Below are 16,189 nucleotides of genomic sequence, written 5' to 3' on the forward strand. Positions count from 1 at the left end.
ATGATACACATGTATTGACAATTCTTGCTTTCAAGTTAAGTAAAATACTCCTTGAATTGCTAATTTTATATTTTCAAAAGTTTATTTGTTGATGCGGCATCTTGAAATAGAGTGTTGCTAGAAATTCATATACATTCTCTTATCAAATAGAATGTTGCTAGAACTTCATACCCATTTTCCTATCAAATTTAAATGGGGGGGGGGGGGACACGTGCGATCTTTAATAAAGACGTATTATAATATAACAGTAGCCGATTTCCTAAGATAATAGCAAACATGCTTGAATGTTAAAATAATACTGTTGGGTTTTATTAGTACTTCGAGATCTGTGAAAATTTTGAGCCAGAAACAATCATAGTATGTATTTTTTTATTTTGTGCGAACGATTGATATGTCAATAAAATCGATAGCATTATTTTGATGCGTTCTCGCTTGATTGAATGGTAAGGTTTTGATGTCGCACTGTGCTGTGCACATTTTGTTAGTTTACACAAAGATGCATGGTGCATTAGATCATGCAAACATATAAATATTTATGTCTCTAATTAGATATTGTATATTAAATGACAAAACGTTGATACCAATCTCGTTTTTCTCAAACATTTCGTCAAGAGTTTTGGTGATGGCGGTGGAGAATTCTTTAGTAGGGTCAGAGTCCAGTTTCTTATAGAAACGTTCGTCTGAGAGTTGTCTATGGGCCTCCGCCATGTACGTCTCTTTATCAAGTACTACTACTGTAGAGCCTTTGTCTGCTTTCTTGATTACAATGTCATCCCGATTCTTTAATGATTGTAAGGCGGATCTCTCTTCCTTACTCAAATTGTCGGGAGCCTTATCTGGCATTGAAAGGAGTTTCTCTATGTCTGACTCAACGGCGTCAACATACGACTCAAGGGCTCCGCATTTTCCCGGTGCAGGTTCCCAGTCACTTTTGGGCCGATAGAGTTTGTGTTCCTCTAAGTCGTGCAATTGTGGCTGAGAAGAGTCATAAGAGTCAACTTCGGAGTCTTTTCTAGAAAAGTGCTCCTTCAACCGAAGTCTCCGAAAGAATGCTCGGGTTTCCTCTCTGACTTGTTTTTCGTCGACCTCATGTGGCGTGGGACAGAAATTCAGCCCCTTGGAAAGAAGTGGGGTCTCCGAATCGGAGAGAGGAACACTAGATTTATTGAGCACTGGGCAGACGTCAGGAGTTTGTGAGGGTCCGTCCCTCGCGATTGTCGTTAAGCGCTTTAAGCGTCTCGAGCGGGGTTTACGTGTTTTGTTAACTAGGACCTCTGACCGGTTGTTCTTGGTCTGCGGAACACTGTCTCGGAGAAATTTCTTTCTTTGAGTCTTGCTGAGTTCATTTGTTAGGGCCATATCATAGGTGTCAATAATATTGTGGGCTTCATCAAGATCAGCTTGGGACATGCTATCAGCGAGGGATGATTCTAAGGACGTGATATCACTCTCAAATTGTCCTAACTTGTGGATATCCCAAGAACGACAGAGTGACATCAATTGTTTAGAACACCTCTTTGTAATATCTTCCCAGCAAGACTCAAAGAAAGAAATTTCTCCGAGACAGTGTTCCGCAGTAGTAGTACTTGATAAAGAGACGTACATGGCGGAGGCCCATAGACAACTCTATAAGAAACTGGACTCTGACCCTACTAAAGAATTCTCCACCGCCATCACCAAAACTCTTGACGAAATGTTTGAGAAAAACGAGATTGGTATCAACGTCTATGAGACACTCAATCCTATTGACTGTAGACCAGGACAATTTTATCTGCTTCCTAAGATACACAAAGAAGGTATGCCAGGTCGCCCTATAGTTAGCGCAATTGGACACCCCACGGAGAAAATTTCTGAATACATTGATTTACATCTCCGTCCACACGTAGAGAATTTGCCGTCTTATCTCAAGGACACCACGGACTACATTAACAAGACGCCCTCTACTGGCCTTCCAGATCATACCCTTCTCATGACTATGGACGTCACATCTTTGTACACCAATATTCCGTACGATGAGGGTATCGAAGCCTGTAGAGAAGTCTGGGATAGTAGATCCATACAAATTCCTTCTACCGAGTCCCTTGCCAAGCTCCTTGAACATGTTCTCAAGTATAACAACTTCATGTTTAATGGAGAGCATTACCTCCAGGTTAATGGCACTGCTATGCGTACGAAAATGGCACCATCTTATGCCAATATTTTCATGGGTAGACTGGAACGCAACTTGCTACTTCAAGCACCATTTAGGCCCCTTAGCTGGTTGCGTTTCATTGACGATATAGAGATGAAGTGGGTGGAATGTCGCGAGAGCCTCGAGGCATTCATTTCGTTTGCCAACACCTTTCATCAGTCTATCAAATTTACAGTAGACGTATCTAATTCGAAAAACATATTCCTAGATACTACATCTACCCTGACTGATGGTGAAATCGAGTTCAGTCTCCACACGAAACCCACAGATTCCCATTTGTATCTTATGCCAACTAGCTGTCATCCCCCACACACATTTAAGGGTGTGCCTAAGGGTCTAGCCACCAGAATTCGGCGCATCTGTTCATCCCCTGCCTTATATCAGGAACAACGCGGTCTCCTCAATTCCCACTTATGCAAGAGAGGCTACAATGCCCGCACCGTACAAATTGCTATTGATGAGATGGCGGGACATGACAGGCAAAACCTATTACGCTACAAGGAAAAAGACAATAGCGGCAGGGTCCCTCTGGTAACCACATACCATCCCGTCCTTAAGAACCTCAGCGGTATCCTTCAAAAGAATCTGCCAATTCTCCACTCAAATAAACGAATGGCAGAGGTCTTTAAGGAGCCTCATTGGCTGCATACAGACGCCCGAGGAATCTAAAGGACATGGTAGTAAGAACCAGATTGGACAATCCATTACCTAACGGGGGCTTTAAAACTTTCTCTGACAGAAGATGTCTTCTCTGTAAGCACAGCTCTGACACAGACAGCTTTAACAGCCCCGTTACACGCCACAGCTACAAAATTCTAGGGAACTTGTCCTGTCAAACAGACAACTGCATTTATCTCATCAGTTGCAAAGTTTGCTCCAAACAGTATGTTGGCGAAACAGGTGATCTCCGCAGGAGAGTCAATAATCACCGTTCTACCATTAGGACCAAAAAACTCAATGAACCCGTTGGGGAACATTTCAACCTTGAAGGTCACAAATGGGAGGACATGACAGTAGTGGTTATTGACCACAATCCAAGATGGACAGACGCTCAGAGAAAAGGCAAGGAAAAGTTCTGGATGCACAGGCTGAAGTCATTCCGCCCTGATGGTATTAACAAACTTAATGACTTCACCAGGATGAACGTGAACTAGACCCAATCCCGGATTGTAACAAACAAGTTCATTCTCATCCTGCATACGGGGTATATATCTCTCAGTTGATTCGATACACAAGAGCATGCTCTATGTATGAACAATTTCCAAAACGAGGTAAATTATTGACAAACAAATTGATGAAACAAGAATATCAGCTGTCTCGTTTAAAGTCATCATTTCGTAAGTTCTATGGTCGATACAATGACCTTGTCAGCAAAGACAATTTATCATTGAGTCAAATGCTGACTGACGTTTTTCATACTAATTGTTAGGCCATTATTTACACACTGAATTGTCTACGGATTTTTCCGTTATTTCCCGATCATGACAAGGAGCACACGGCGGGTGTGACCGGTCGGCAGCGGATGCTCACTCCTCCATGGTACCTGATCCCACCTCTGATGTTTAGAGGTCCGTGTTTGCTCTGCTCCTATTTTGTATTGTTTAATGGACTTTTGAGCTAGAATACTGTTCGTTATCTCCATATATTTCATCTCTATATAGTGTAAACTTTACCGTTAATTCGCATTTAGCAATTCGGGAACAACCTACCCAGATATTTACAGCTTACATTTTTGTGTATTTCTTTTATCCGATTTCCAAATTTATAATATATCCAAATTCTTATTTTAAAATTGCCCTTCCATATTATCTTTCTTTAATTTCTTTTTATCATGTATAGTTACGCTATTTTGAGAGAATAAGACAATGTACGATTTACTGCTTGTCGTAATTAATTAGCGATAATTATTTCGTTCAATTATGTAAATCGCACTTCACCAGAGTTCACCCGATAGACTGGACGCAATTCATAGCGCTCCGGATTTCTTTGTTCACGACTGTTTATTAAGGAGGTTCGATCCTGAGCTTTTGAGCAGATTTTGGTCTGGACCTTTATTTATAAAATTCTGCGTCATTTTTAAGTTCAAACATTAAATCTGAATTCTACAATGCAAATTAAACTATATCCAATGAAAAAACCACGATTAAATTCCATTCAAAGAGGATTAAGCCAGGAACTATATTTTGTGGCGGAAGGTTTTTTTAGGAGAAAATGATCATTTTGTCTCCTTTTGAAATATATACAGTACTGTTAAGTTTAGATTCCTATTTTTCCACGCTGGTTGCACACAGAGCTGTTTTTTGCAATGAAATGTTTTATGCTGGTTCTGAAATATCTATTAAATTATTTCTTATGAATTCTTTCATTATGTTGTGACAAATATAGTAAATATATTCTGAAAGTCCAGGAAAAAATTTAGCCAATTTTAACATAAAATTAACACGTTTTTAGTAATATCTAAAAATTTACATAATAGACCCCCACTTTTGTTTTTATTTTCTGAATATATAAGATAACTTTGATCAATCTGCCTAAATTCAGAAAAAGTTTAAGACTTTAAAATAATTTTCTTGCTTGTTAAATTTTTAATGTCAGAAAAATCACATTTTTTTAGTGCAGAAAGGTCAAATAATTGATTATGCGAAGCAATTTGAAACTTTTTCTTATGCACAATTTTGAAGTGTCTTTTCTTAAATAGACTAAAAGTTTAATTTGTCCCATGATTTATTTGGATAAAAACATTGGAGGGAAAACGTCGAAGATGTGATTTTTGATTAAGACACAAATTTCAGTGCAAAAAGGTCATATTAAATGTACTGTAGCGCCAAAAGAAGCGTATTGACCCCCATTTTTTGTTTTGATTTTAAATTAAGCTTTGTGTGTAGAAACTAAAAATATACTTGACAAAAAAGTTTAAGACTTTAAATATCAGGATCCAACCTCGTTAACTTGAAATTAAACATGTAACACTGTAAATATTTAGTGTTCGGTAGTTTAGTAGTAGTGCTAGTTGTTTTTGTTTCTCCATTTCCTTTGTTTTTATGACTTCTTAACTTTTTCTTTGTCCTGAGGAAGGGGCAGGTCGTCCCGAAAATATGACAATTATTATTGTTCGTGTCGTTGGTCATTTTTTAGTGCTTTGTATATATATATATATATATATATATATATATATATATATATATATATATATATATATATATATATATATATATATATATATATATATATATATATATATATATATATATATATATTTCATTTGAACCCTCAAATAAGACATTAACCTGTATCGCGATCATTTGTTATAAACATTTTTCATGTCCAATCTTCTCTTGTTAATTGTTGCTCGACAATAATTTCGTGTTATTAAAAGATTAATCGCTATCAAATTGAGTCACGAAAAGGTTTTCTAGGGCGAATACGAAGAAGATATTACAAAATAATTAATTAATATTTGACTTTAAGGACATCTCGTTTTATATGCTGCAAGTCTTTAAGTTTGTTGGAATTCCAATGGGCACTTATTATGTTCCTTTAGAGCCAAACTGATTACATTCCCATGAAGCAGAATTTATTTTAAAAAAAAAACTCTACATTTTTAGCAAAAACACTCTCTGTTGCCTTCAAATCGACATTCAGATATATATTGACGAACTTATATCAATTAACAATGGTTAATTCCAATCGTTTGTCTACTCAGTATATCCCATTAAAATCGACATGGGGCACCCCACAGTCTGCTACATCTGTTTCATATTTGGATATTTTGCTGACTATAGACTACAAGTGCCATCTTACAACTAAACTGTATGACAAACGAAATGAATTAACCTTTTCCATAGTCAACTTTCTTAATTTATGTTAGTTACTTTAGAAGATGGTCCCAAAATGGCATAGCCGTACTTTCGCTGGAATCTTTCGATGATATCAAAGTGAAATCTTTTATGTTACGCGTGGATGGTCGAGGCCTGGGGCCGGGATTGTGAAGGTACACGGAGGAAGCAATAAGCAAAACTCTATCTAGAGAGCAGAAAGGGTAAAGATTGAAGAACTTATTTTATTGAAAATACCAGATGTAAAAATAGTCCTTTTTTAAAGGACAGCAACTTTTTATTAACTTTTTTAAGAAATAATTATCGAAATATACAACATTCCTTTGTCATCTGGCATGGGACAAAAAATCTTGGAAAGAAAATAATGGCAGTGCGTATGATCAACATTTCTCTTTAATTTTTTCTTAGCTCAACTGAGCTGATAGCTAAAGTGAGCTTTTCTGATCACCTGTTGTCCGTCGTTCGTCGGTCTGTCTTTCTGTCAGTCTGTAAACTTTTCACATTTTCAACTTCTTTTCAAGAGCCACTGGGCCAATTTTAACCAAAGTTGGTACAAAGCATCCTTGGGTGAAGAGGAGTTTAAATTATTAAAATGAAGGGCCATGCCCCCTTGCAAGAGGTGATAATCAAGAAAGGCAAAAATAGGGCGAGGTCATTAAAAAATCTTTTCAACAACCACTGAGCCAGAAAAGCTGAAATTTATGTGGAAGCATCCTGGGGTAGTGTAGACTATAAATTTTTCAAATCATGTCCCCCAGGAGTAGGGTGGGGCCACATTAGGTATTACAACAGGGAAAATCTAATGAAGAACAGCAGCAGGGCCAAATTTACTCAGGTGAGCGTTGTGGCCCATGGCCCTGTTAATATTATAAGCCATTTGTCAATTTTCAGTCACTTTGGTGAATCAAATTGAGATCTTATAAATGCACAATTGTCTATCAACTCAGCTGATATTGGGCTTAATATTTTGAAGATAGGACATGAGTCTGACAAGAAGGATCTTATGGCTTGGGCAAAGGATATTATGAACCATTTCTGGTACACTGCAAGCATCAGTGATATGTACATGTATGAGGACTTTGTTGTAAGTTAAATTTGGAGAAGCTATTTTTGTCCTTTGCTTTCACTGAAAGTGGAAGATTTTAATTTGGGTCTGTGTGTTCGTCATTCTGTCTCTGTAACACTTTCGTTATCGATATCTCGAAAGCCTTTGAGGTTTTGCAATGAAGTTTTATATCATAATTTTGTATGGCAGACCCCTTTTGATTTTTAGGAAATGGTCAAGGTCATAAATTTACATATTCTATCTTTCTGTAACATTTTGTTCCCAGGCAATATCTTTAAAGAAAAAACTGTCATATATATTTATTTATATATTGCATACATAGTTAAAGTTCTCCGTAACCATTTGCAATGAATTTCAATAATCTGAAAAGATCCACATTAAGGCCTAACTTTAAGGCCAAAAGTTGAAAGGTCAAGACTGATTTTTTAAAATTTATTTCTTCATCTGCATATATTTTTTTTATTTTTTCCACCCTCTTCTTTTTAGGTCACCTGAGTCATTCAGGTGACTTATTGTTATCTCTTCTTCCGTCGTCATGCGTCGTCCGTCGTTCGTAAACTTTTGAACATTTTCAGCTTCTTCTCTAGAACCACTGAACCAATTTCAACCAATTTTGGCATATAGCATCTATGGGTTAACGGGAGCAAAAATTGTGAAATTCGGGGCCCCTGTCCCCCTGGGACCTGAGGGGTGGGGCCAAAACCATCAAAATTAATTCAATCTTTAAAAATCTTCTTCTTTACTCCTGAACATCAAGCAGTCAAACTGTTGGCATGATTGTAATAAGCATTAAGCCCTCTACTTAAATTGTGAAATTCATTGCCCCAGGGTCAGGGGTTCTGGTGCTAGGGCGGGGCTCTGTTGATTGTATAGTGAAAATGAATTATTACTGAAAAAATCTCTTCTGCTCCTGGGTATTCAGGAAACAAAGTAAATGCATAGTTATGATGAGCAAGTGTGTCTCTTCCAAAATTGTGAATTTCATGACTCCTGGATCGGGGTTCTGTAGTTAGAGTGGGGCTCTGTTGATTATACAGTGAAAATGCATTAATTCTTTGAAAATCTTCTTCTCTGCACTTGGGTATTAAACAAACTAGCTGAGTACATAGTTATGATGAGCAAGGATGCCTCTTCCAAAATTATGAAGTTCATGACCCATGGGTCAGGGGTTCTGGTGTTAGGGCGGGGCTCTATTGATTATATAGTGAAAATGCATTAATACTTTGAAAATCTCTGCCCCTGGAGATTATTTTAACAAACTAAGTAAATGATTATGATAGGCAAGGACGCCTCTTCCAAAATTGTGAAATATATTGCCCCAGGGTCAGGGGTTCTGGTGGAAAGGGAGAGAGGGGCCTGTATTGATTATATAGTGAAAAAGCATAATATCTTTGAAAATGTTCTTTTCTGCTTCTGGTTATAAAGCAAAGAAACTAAGTGTATAGCTATGATGAGCAAGAGTGCTTCATTCAGAATTTTGAGTTTCATTGCCCCTGTGTCAGATGTTCTGGTGTAAGGGTGGGGCTCTATTGATAATAAAATGAAAATGCATAAATTCTATTACATGTAATTAATCCTGTCTGCTCCTTAGTGTTGAGCAGATAAACAAATTGCATAGTTATGATGAATGAGGGTGCTTCTAACAGAAATTTTAAAACTTGTGGTCCCATCCCAGGGTCAGGGGTTCTGGCATTACCGGGAGGGGGAGGGGGCTATTGATGATATAGTGGAAATGTGTTAATTCTTTGAAGTGCAAAGTTATGATGCTGAGGGTAACTCTTCCAAATTTGTAAATTTCTTGGCCCTGGATCATGGGTTCTGGTGTTAGAGTAGGGCTGTGTTGAATCTTTAGTGAAAATACATTATACATGTGAAATTCCTCTCTGCTTCTGGGCATATCAGAGGCAAACTGAGTAAAAGTTTTAATAAGCAAGGGTATTTTTACCAGATTTTGATTTGGTCAAGCAATCAGGTCCTGGGCAGGGCTCTATTAATTTTTATACTACTGAGAGAAGTTATTCCCCTTTTCCATTCACCTTTGATAATTAATCACTGTAAATAGTGTATTTGAAAGGTTAATAGAATAAGAGAATTATGCTAGAATTTTTATTTTATAATACAAAAAGTACTTTCTTAGTTTTAATGATCAGGTAGACCTGTAAATAATAGATAAATAAAAATGAGACAAAAATACTCATTAAATGTTCTTCAAAGACCAAGACAGGTCAATGTGAGAGGTTATATTATGGCGTTAAAGATAGTACAGAAGCACTGATAGTTTGTTAATAGTCTACATGGTGATAGTGATGAGAGGGGGACAGATTAGAACTTAATTTATGAGTTGTTACTGAATATTAGACCAATTATTTTGTTGACCCTGATTTTCCTACTTCTCTTGCTTTTGGGCAACAAAGCTTCATCTATCAGTTGATTTTATACTCTATGATCCTCTCAATTGTTGTATTATACTCAGGTGGCCGTTAAGGCCCTTGGGCCTTTTGTTTTCCTTAGTGAAGGACACCAAATCTCTGAGTTAGCTTAATTGTTTTAAAGTGTCCTTTCTTTATCAAGTTGTACATTAAAACAGAGTGATTTCTTAATGCTTTAATTTAAGGGTGTTTGGTTTGGAATTCTCCACCATGTTAGTGATGAACACCATTGGATCCTTCCATACAGTGAAAATGCTACAAATTGCTGCAAACATGGTCCACTCACAGAAGAGAGGACCAAGGGATGGCTCAAGAAAGGCTCGCCAGCTCACAAGGCATTGAGATATGTTGTAATGGGCAAACGGAGATTGAATCAAGTTCACTACTATTTAAACTGCAGGTTATTAAATTTTATGGATTTCATTAGTAAAACAATACATTTTAAAGCTATGCTCCTTTACCTGAATTTTGGTCTCAAAAAGTTCTTAGATTTTTCAGAAGCAAAATTAATTTTGATTGTTTTAGGCTTTTAAATATAATTATGTTGTTTTCCCCTACAGAAGCACAGCTGAGTTAGAGAATTTTCCAAATCTTATCTTGGTGTATGCTTCAAAGAGGATTTCATACAATCCGCCTACCTACCGCTCTAGAAACCATCTTGCTGCTCTGGACCACAACGGTCATAGACAGGGAAACAAAAATAAACAAAGATGGAAGTATAAGGTGTACACCCCCAAAGAACAAAAGCTATATGTTGAAATTTTATATTATTTAAATGCTTATATTAGGGTTGTCCCAAAATTCCATAGACAGACATTGTTTTAATTTGTAGTAACCCATGTCATAAATTAATGAATTTTTACATTAAACCAAGAAAAAAAGGAAATAACTAATGTTCAAATTACAAAGTGTGACCCAAGAATCAGAGGTATGAAATCCAAATTATTTAAAATACTGGTCATTAGTTTTAAAAGATGAAAATTGCAAACAAATCTTTCAACCAAAACCAATGAATGCATATGCTAAACATAAAAGTATTGGTTATTTGCTTACAAAAGCTTTTTTGCCACAATAGAAATTACGGTTTGGATCCCTGATGAAGGCGGGACTATGATTTAGAAATTTAATACACTAATACGATAGCTAACCTCCGAAACACATTGCTGTTGTAACAAAACAATCAATTATTAATTACTCAAAAACGATGTCAATATTAAAAAGAAATAAGAAAAATCGCACCACTGTGTCGGGTCCTCTAAATTTAGATTTGTGTGACTGATGGGTGTTGCCTATATGCACACACAAATTTTGGGACAACCCTCGTATATTAAAAAAAGTGTATATTTTGTACTCCTTTTTACTTGATATCAAAGATCTTGTACTCCTTTTTGCTAGGTATCAAAGATCTTTCAACAAGAAGAGCGGTATATGGTCTGTTCATGAAGTTAAAATGGAAAAGTCATTTCCATACATTCCAGCCTGCCTTGATAGAAAAAATTATAGAGAGCATACTGAATGATGATGAGAGGATGACGGGGAATGTTGTTTTGGATCTTGAGGACCCTAGGAGAATTTCAAGAACTCTTGCTCCTATTCCACCACCTCCAACTCAACAACTTGTCCTAGAGAGAAAATCAAGATTTCAAGATCGAGACAAGACTTTGGATTATATATGGGACAATTGATTACTTTTTCATATTTTTGACATTGCGTCCGTATTTTTGCACAACCTTTTAGCTTTAGTGGCTAGTTCATACAGTATGTATTTTCCGGATCAAAGGTTGCCTGTCATCTGTCTGTCTGTCAAGTTGACTTGTCACTACTATGCCAATTTGAACAATACTTGCAACAAAGCACTCTTGGATAGAAGAAATTCAATTTGTTCAGATGAAGAAACCATATTACTTTCAAGGGGAAATAATTTTTTTAAAAATAGGGAAATATACTGGTGTCTTTTTAAAATTAAATTCCTGAGTACCACTGGGACAGAAAAGACAAAATCAAGGGTGGGACCACAATAGAGGGGATAATTTTGATGAAATTTCATCTGATGAAGAAGATCGGGGCCACAGTTTGTCATTTACATGTAATTCTTGAAGCCTACAAATCATTGCCCTTGGGGCCTCATTAGGGGATAATGGGTTTTGCATTGGAATAAGTAGCATGATTAAGGTGACTTAAATGAACATTGCAACCCATTAGCCTCTGGTTATTAAATCCCCCCTCCCCGCCGCAAAAGAAGTTTGATTGGGTGGGGATATATAAGAATCACCTCATCAGTTTATGCAATTTTGTCAGGGCGATAACTTTTTAATGGAGATTCACTGGAAGCTCATACTTGGTCCAGGGATTGTATATGACTCAAGGGTCTGTCTGGACTTTGACCTAGGGTCATTCAAGCAAGTTCAAGGTCACTGGCAGGAAAAGAATAAAATTCTTGTCTGGTCTAAAACTTTGTAATGAAGAATCACTGACAGCTCATACTTGATACAAAGATTTGCTTATGATCTAAGGGTGTAACATAACTTTGACCCAAGGTCATTCCGGCAAGTTAAAGGTCACTGATATAAAATGTGTAAAATTCAAAACATTTATAATTTTATAATGGAGAAAGATTACAAATCCATGTTTCATTGAAAGATTACTAATGACCAGAGGATATATCATTTTTCTTTCACCAAAAGCTTTTTGGACGATCCTAGGTTACATTTACTAAAATTGAACGGACACACTCTTATAAAATGTGGCAGGGGTGGTATTATTTTATGAACTTGCTCACAGTACCTCTAGTTTTTTTCTTTTTATTTTATTTGAAAATAAAACTGAAATGGAAAGTTGTTTATTTATGCCAATCTACCATGTACAAATCCACGGTATTGTCCAAAAGGATCTGGAAACTTGTCCCTGATCCGCCACACACAGCAGCTGGGAATGATGCGGCAATTACCAGCCCCAACTTTCCATGCTGCCACAGTATGAACTGCCTGTAAGCAGCATGGCGATTTGTTCGGCACCAGTCCGCATCATTTGGAAAAGCCAAGACATCTTGTCTGTAAGTTCTTGCCACATGTAGTATTAATTCGTCCAGAACAACCAGATCGAAATCCTGGAATAGGTAAACAATTTGTGAACTCGCAATCTGTAAGCATAAAAAAGTGTTGCCTCAAATACTAGTACATTGTTAACAAGCTGTAAAACTGCATTTACTTACTCTAATTCTTGAAAAACAATTCTCTGGAACTTGACCGCAGCATAAACGTTCATCTGCTGTAGGCATCTCTCTACAATTTGAGCATACACACCATTCAGGAGACCCATTTTCTGGATGAGGGTGAAATCTACCCTGCCGAGCCCTGCTTCCTGCGTCGAGGATATCGAAGACTTTCCACAAGTGTATGAAGTAATCTCCGCACATCCTCTTCCGGGAGATTATCTATGCGTTCCTGTTTAAAAAGATTAGTGGACCTTTTTACAAAATACCCAATTCCAAGACAAAACTTTTTTCAGTGCTTCAAAATGTTTATAAATTAAATATAGGTCACAGAAAATTCTTAAATTTATATTACATTAGAAGATATTGTGAAAAAAATCCTCTGGAAATAATTAACACCTTAAGTTTATAAAGCAAGGAAATTACAGGATTGTAAATTTTTCATTTTGGTCATAGCATTTTTGTAAAGGTTTGAAGGTGGACAGGTTTTACAGTTTTCCTTATAATTATCATATACACAGTATATTCATAAAAATCCTTTATATTCCTTGTCTGTATAGATTAGTTGTTCCTTCCACTCTTGCTGTTGCGGCATTATCGGCTCTGTTCCGTTGTCTCTGTCCACCTCTGCCCCTTGTTGGTCTCCTTCTAAATTGTCTACTGGCTCTGATACCTCGGACTCTTCTGCCACTCCGACCCCGTCTTGCATAACAGTTAGACGCTGCACTTTGGTGCATCTCTTCTTCGGAAGTCTAAAAATATATGATAATATAATTGAATAAAAATATTCGTTATTGCTAATTATTGAGAGAAACATTTGGTGAAAGTGATCTTGTGAAATATTACGTAGGCCTTATATAACAACTGTCAGTCATTTCTTTTATTAAATCTACAAACATTTTACTAAGAATCACTCCTTCACCCTCCGTCACCCGCGAGAGTGTACTTCACCAAAGAACAAAGATCCTATTAGTCCTTACTGTTCTGTATATATGTGTGTATATACAACTTTTTTCCCCTTCGGGGGCCTCGTAGCAGAAGGATGGAGAGCACGTTTAGTGTTACACTTGTTCTTTGATTTTTTGGCATAAACGCGAAAAGGTACCAGCTATTATATATAAAAGAGGATATTTTCATATGTTTCAGTCAAATTTTAATTGAAATAATGATAAATCTTACCTCTGTTGCATCGGTATCCATAATTTACCGTGTTGTCATAAAGATCGGCATTCTCCGTCATCAGCAGCGGAAAATATCGCCAATGCATAATGAGGTTAATTAATTAGTTTATACGTCGGTTTTTAGAGTATAAATAAACGACCCTGGTCAAGTAAGCTCTACAAATGAGCGTTTAAGTATTTATTTTTTTATAAAGTGAGATTCAAATAATTTGAGTTTGTGATAACATAAGACACAGTAATTTGAGCTTTACTATGCCTTTAAGAAGTATGTGCTACGTGTTTGCTGAAACAAAATGTGCTGTAAAAATTAATGAAAATGACTTGAAAATGAAAAAAAAAAAATCGGAATTTGTTATATAAATTGTGACCTTTGTGTATTCCATTATTTAAAATCAATGATGATTTTGTAACAAGGATGTTAATAGGCTTGAAAGTTGAAATCAGTGTTAAATATTATGAAAATCACTTTCTGAAAATCCAATCCAAAAATGATATTTTTTCAAAGTTTATCTAGAATCTTTGTCATTTTGTTTCAACGTAATCGAGTCGTATAACTTCTTAAACTTATGCAATTCGGTTACCGATTTTCCAACTCAAGTTTCTTAATGTTTTTTAATGGTAAATAGACACGAGGCCTGCCAAGTGTCTACGGAAAATAACGAAGTTAAGCAACAAAGAGTTGGAAAAAGTCCGGTGATTAACTAGCAGATGTCAAACATACTTTTTTTTCTCCTTTACCCTTTTAAATTCTTTAAAATAATATCTTAATACATTAATACTGTATGCAATATTCCGTACAACAATGTTTGTTTGTTTGTTTAACGTCCCTCTCGAGAATTTTTCACTCATGTGGAGACGCCACCACTTACCGGTGGAGAGCTGCAAATTTTGACCTATGCTCGGCACTTAGGGCAATTGAGCAGTGAGGGATCTTTTTCGTGCCAGCACCTACTGCGACACAGGACCTCGGTTTATACGGTCTCATCCGAAGGACCGGTCTCCACGTCTCACAGTGGGATTCGAACCCGCGACGTAAGGATCAACTCCTTACTCCTTACTCCGCGACACTAGAGCACTTTGAATACCACTGCGCCACGCGGGAGATTTGTACAACAATGTAACTCAGAATAAATGTTTAAACCCCTGTCACACCGGGACTGCGTCCTCACGGCGATCGCACGGCGTCCATAAAAAATGCAAAACGCCGAGGTGAGCGCAGTAGAGTCTCCTACAGCGCCGTGACAACGCGGCGAGATCTTCACTGAACGCGGTAGGGTCGCGTAGGGTCTCCTAGAACGCCAGGGGACGGCGCGCACTTTTGGCATGCACAAAGTACGCGCCGTGTGATCGCCGTCTAATAAAAACGCAGTAGAAACGTAGTATGATCGCCGTAGCAGCGCGGTGAGATCTCCAACAACGCAGTGGGAGCTCCGTACGCACGCCATGAAGACGCACATGATCGCAGCATGAACGCAGTGATAGTAGACTGCGCTTCCACGGAGACCTCGAGGAGTCCTTGGAGATGTCACGGCGTTTCTATCACGCTTTTACGGCGCTTCTAATGAGATTAATTGTCTCGTGATTTTTTTGACTGCGATTACACAGCGACAACAAGGAGTTGTCACTGCGATCATTGCGCTCCCTTGGCGTTTCTACCGCGTACGTTGGCGATCACAATGCGCTTTCACGGCATTGTTAGAGCGTTGTCAGCCAGCTCACAAAACAAGAGCAATGGCCTCATATTTGATAAGCAATAATTCTAATGTATTTGTTGCACTCCTGGCCAGGAGCATGGGAGTAGAATTGGGAAGTAAAAATTACACCAGAACCTGTTCTGTTGTTTTAGTGGAGTTGCGATGGAAATTACTTAAATTTTATAACAACTTTTCAGTGTGTTTATTTTTTTTACATTCATAATAAAATCAAAGAAAAAACACATCTGAATTGATATAATTGAAAAAAAGAAGTGTTTTAATTATAAAACTAACAGAAATTTAGTATAAATTATTCAAATATATCATTTTTGAAGTCTTTTCGTTATGTGACTCGAGTCTTTAAAAAAAATCTGATGAATATACGAGGGGTTATCAAAAAGTTCGTGGACTAGCGCCATAAAATTAAAACCGCTTTAGGTACATCAATGAATTTTAACACATTTAGTTGACATCATCTTTTCTTTATATAGAATAAACCTTAAATCATGAGTTTTATTTTTTAATAATTTGTTAATGTTTTTGTAAGCAATGGTATGTCTAGGCGGCGCAACCTCAAATGT

At 37.0% G+C, this 16,189-nt stretch overlaps 2 pseudogenes; one reads left to right on the forward strand and one right to left on the reverse strand.

The window, feature by feature from the left end:
• The first annotated feature begins 6,347 nt into the window (after positions 1 to 6,347).
• LOC133201292 (uncharacterized) lies at positions 6,348 to 11,218 on the forward strand (annotated as a pseudogene).
• Positions 11,219 to 12,365: 1,147 nt separating this feature from the next.
• LOC133201293 (uncharacterized) lies at positions 12,366 to 14,029 on the reverse strand (annotated as a pseudogene).
• Positions 14,030 to 16,189: the final 2,160 nt, after the last annotated feature.

The sequence above is a fragment of the Saccostrea echinata genome, unplaced genomic scaffold, assembly GCF_033153115.1.
Source record: "Saccostrea echinata isolate AGI-Se365-2 ecotype Australia unplaced genomic scaffold, CSIRO_AGI_Sech_v1 ptg000043l, whole genome shotgun sequence".
In the NCBI taxonomy this organism is placed as follows: Eukaryota; Metazoa; Mollusca; class Bivalvia; order Ostreida; family Ostreidae; genus Saccostrea; species Saccostrea echinata.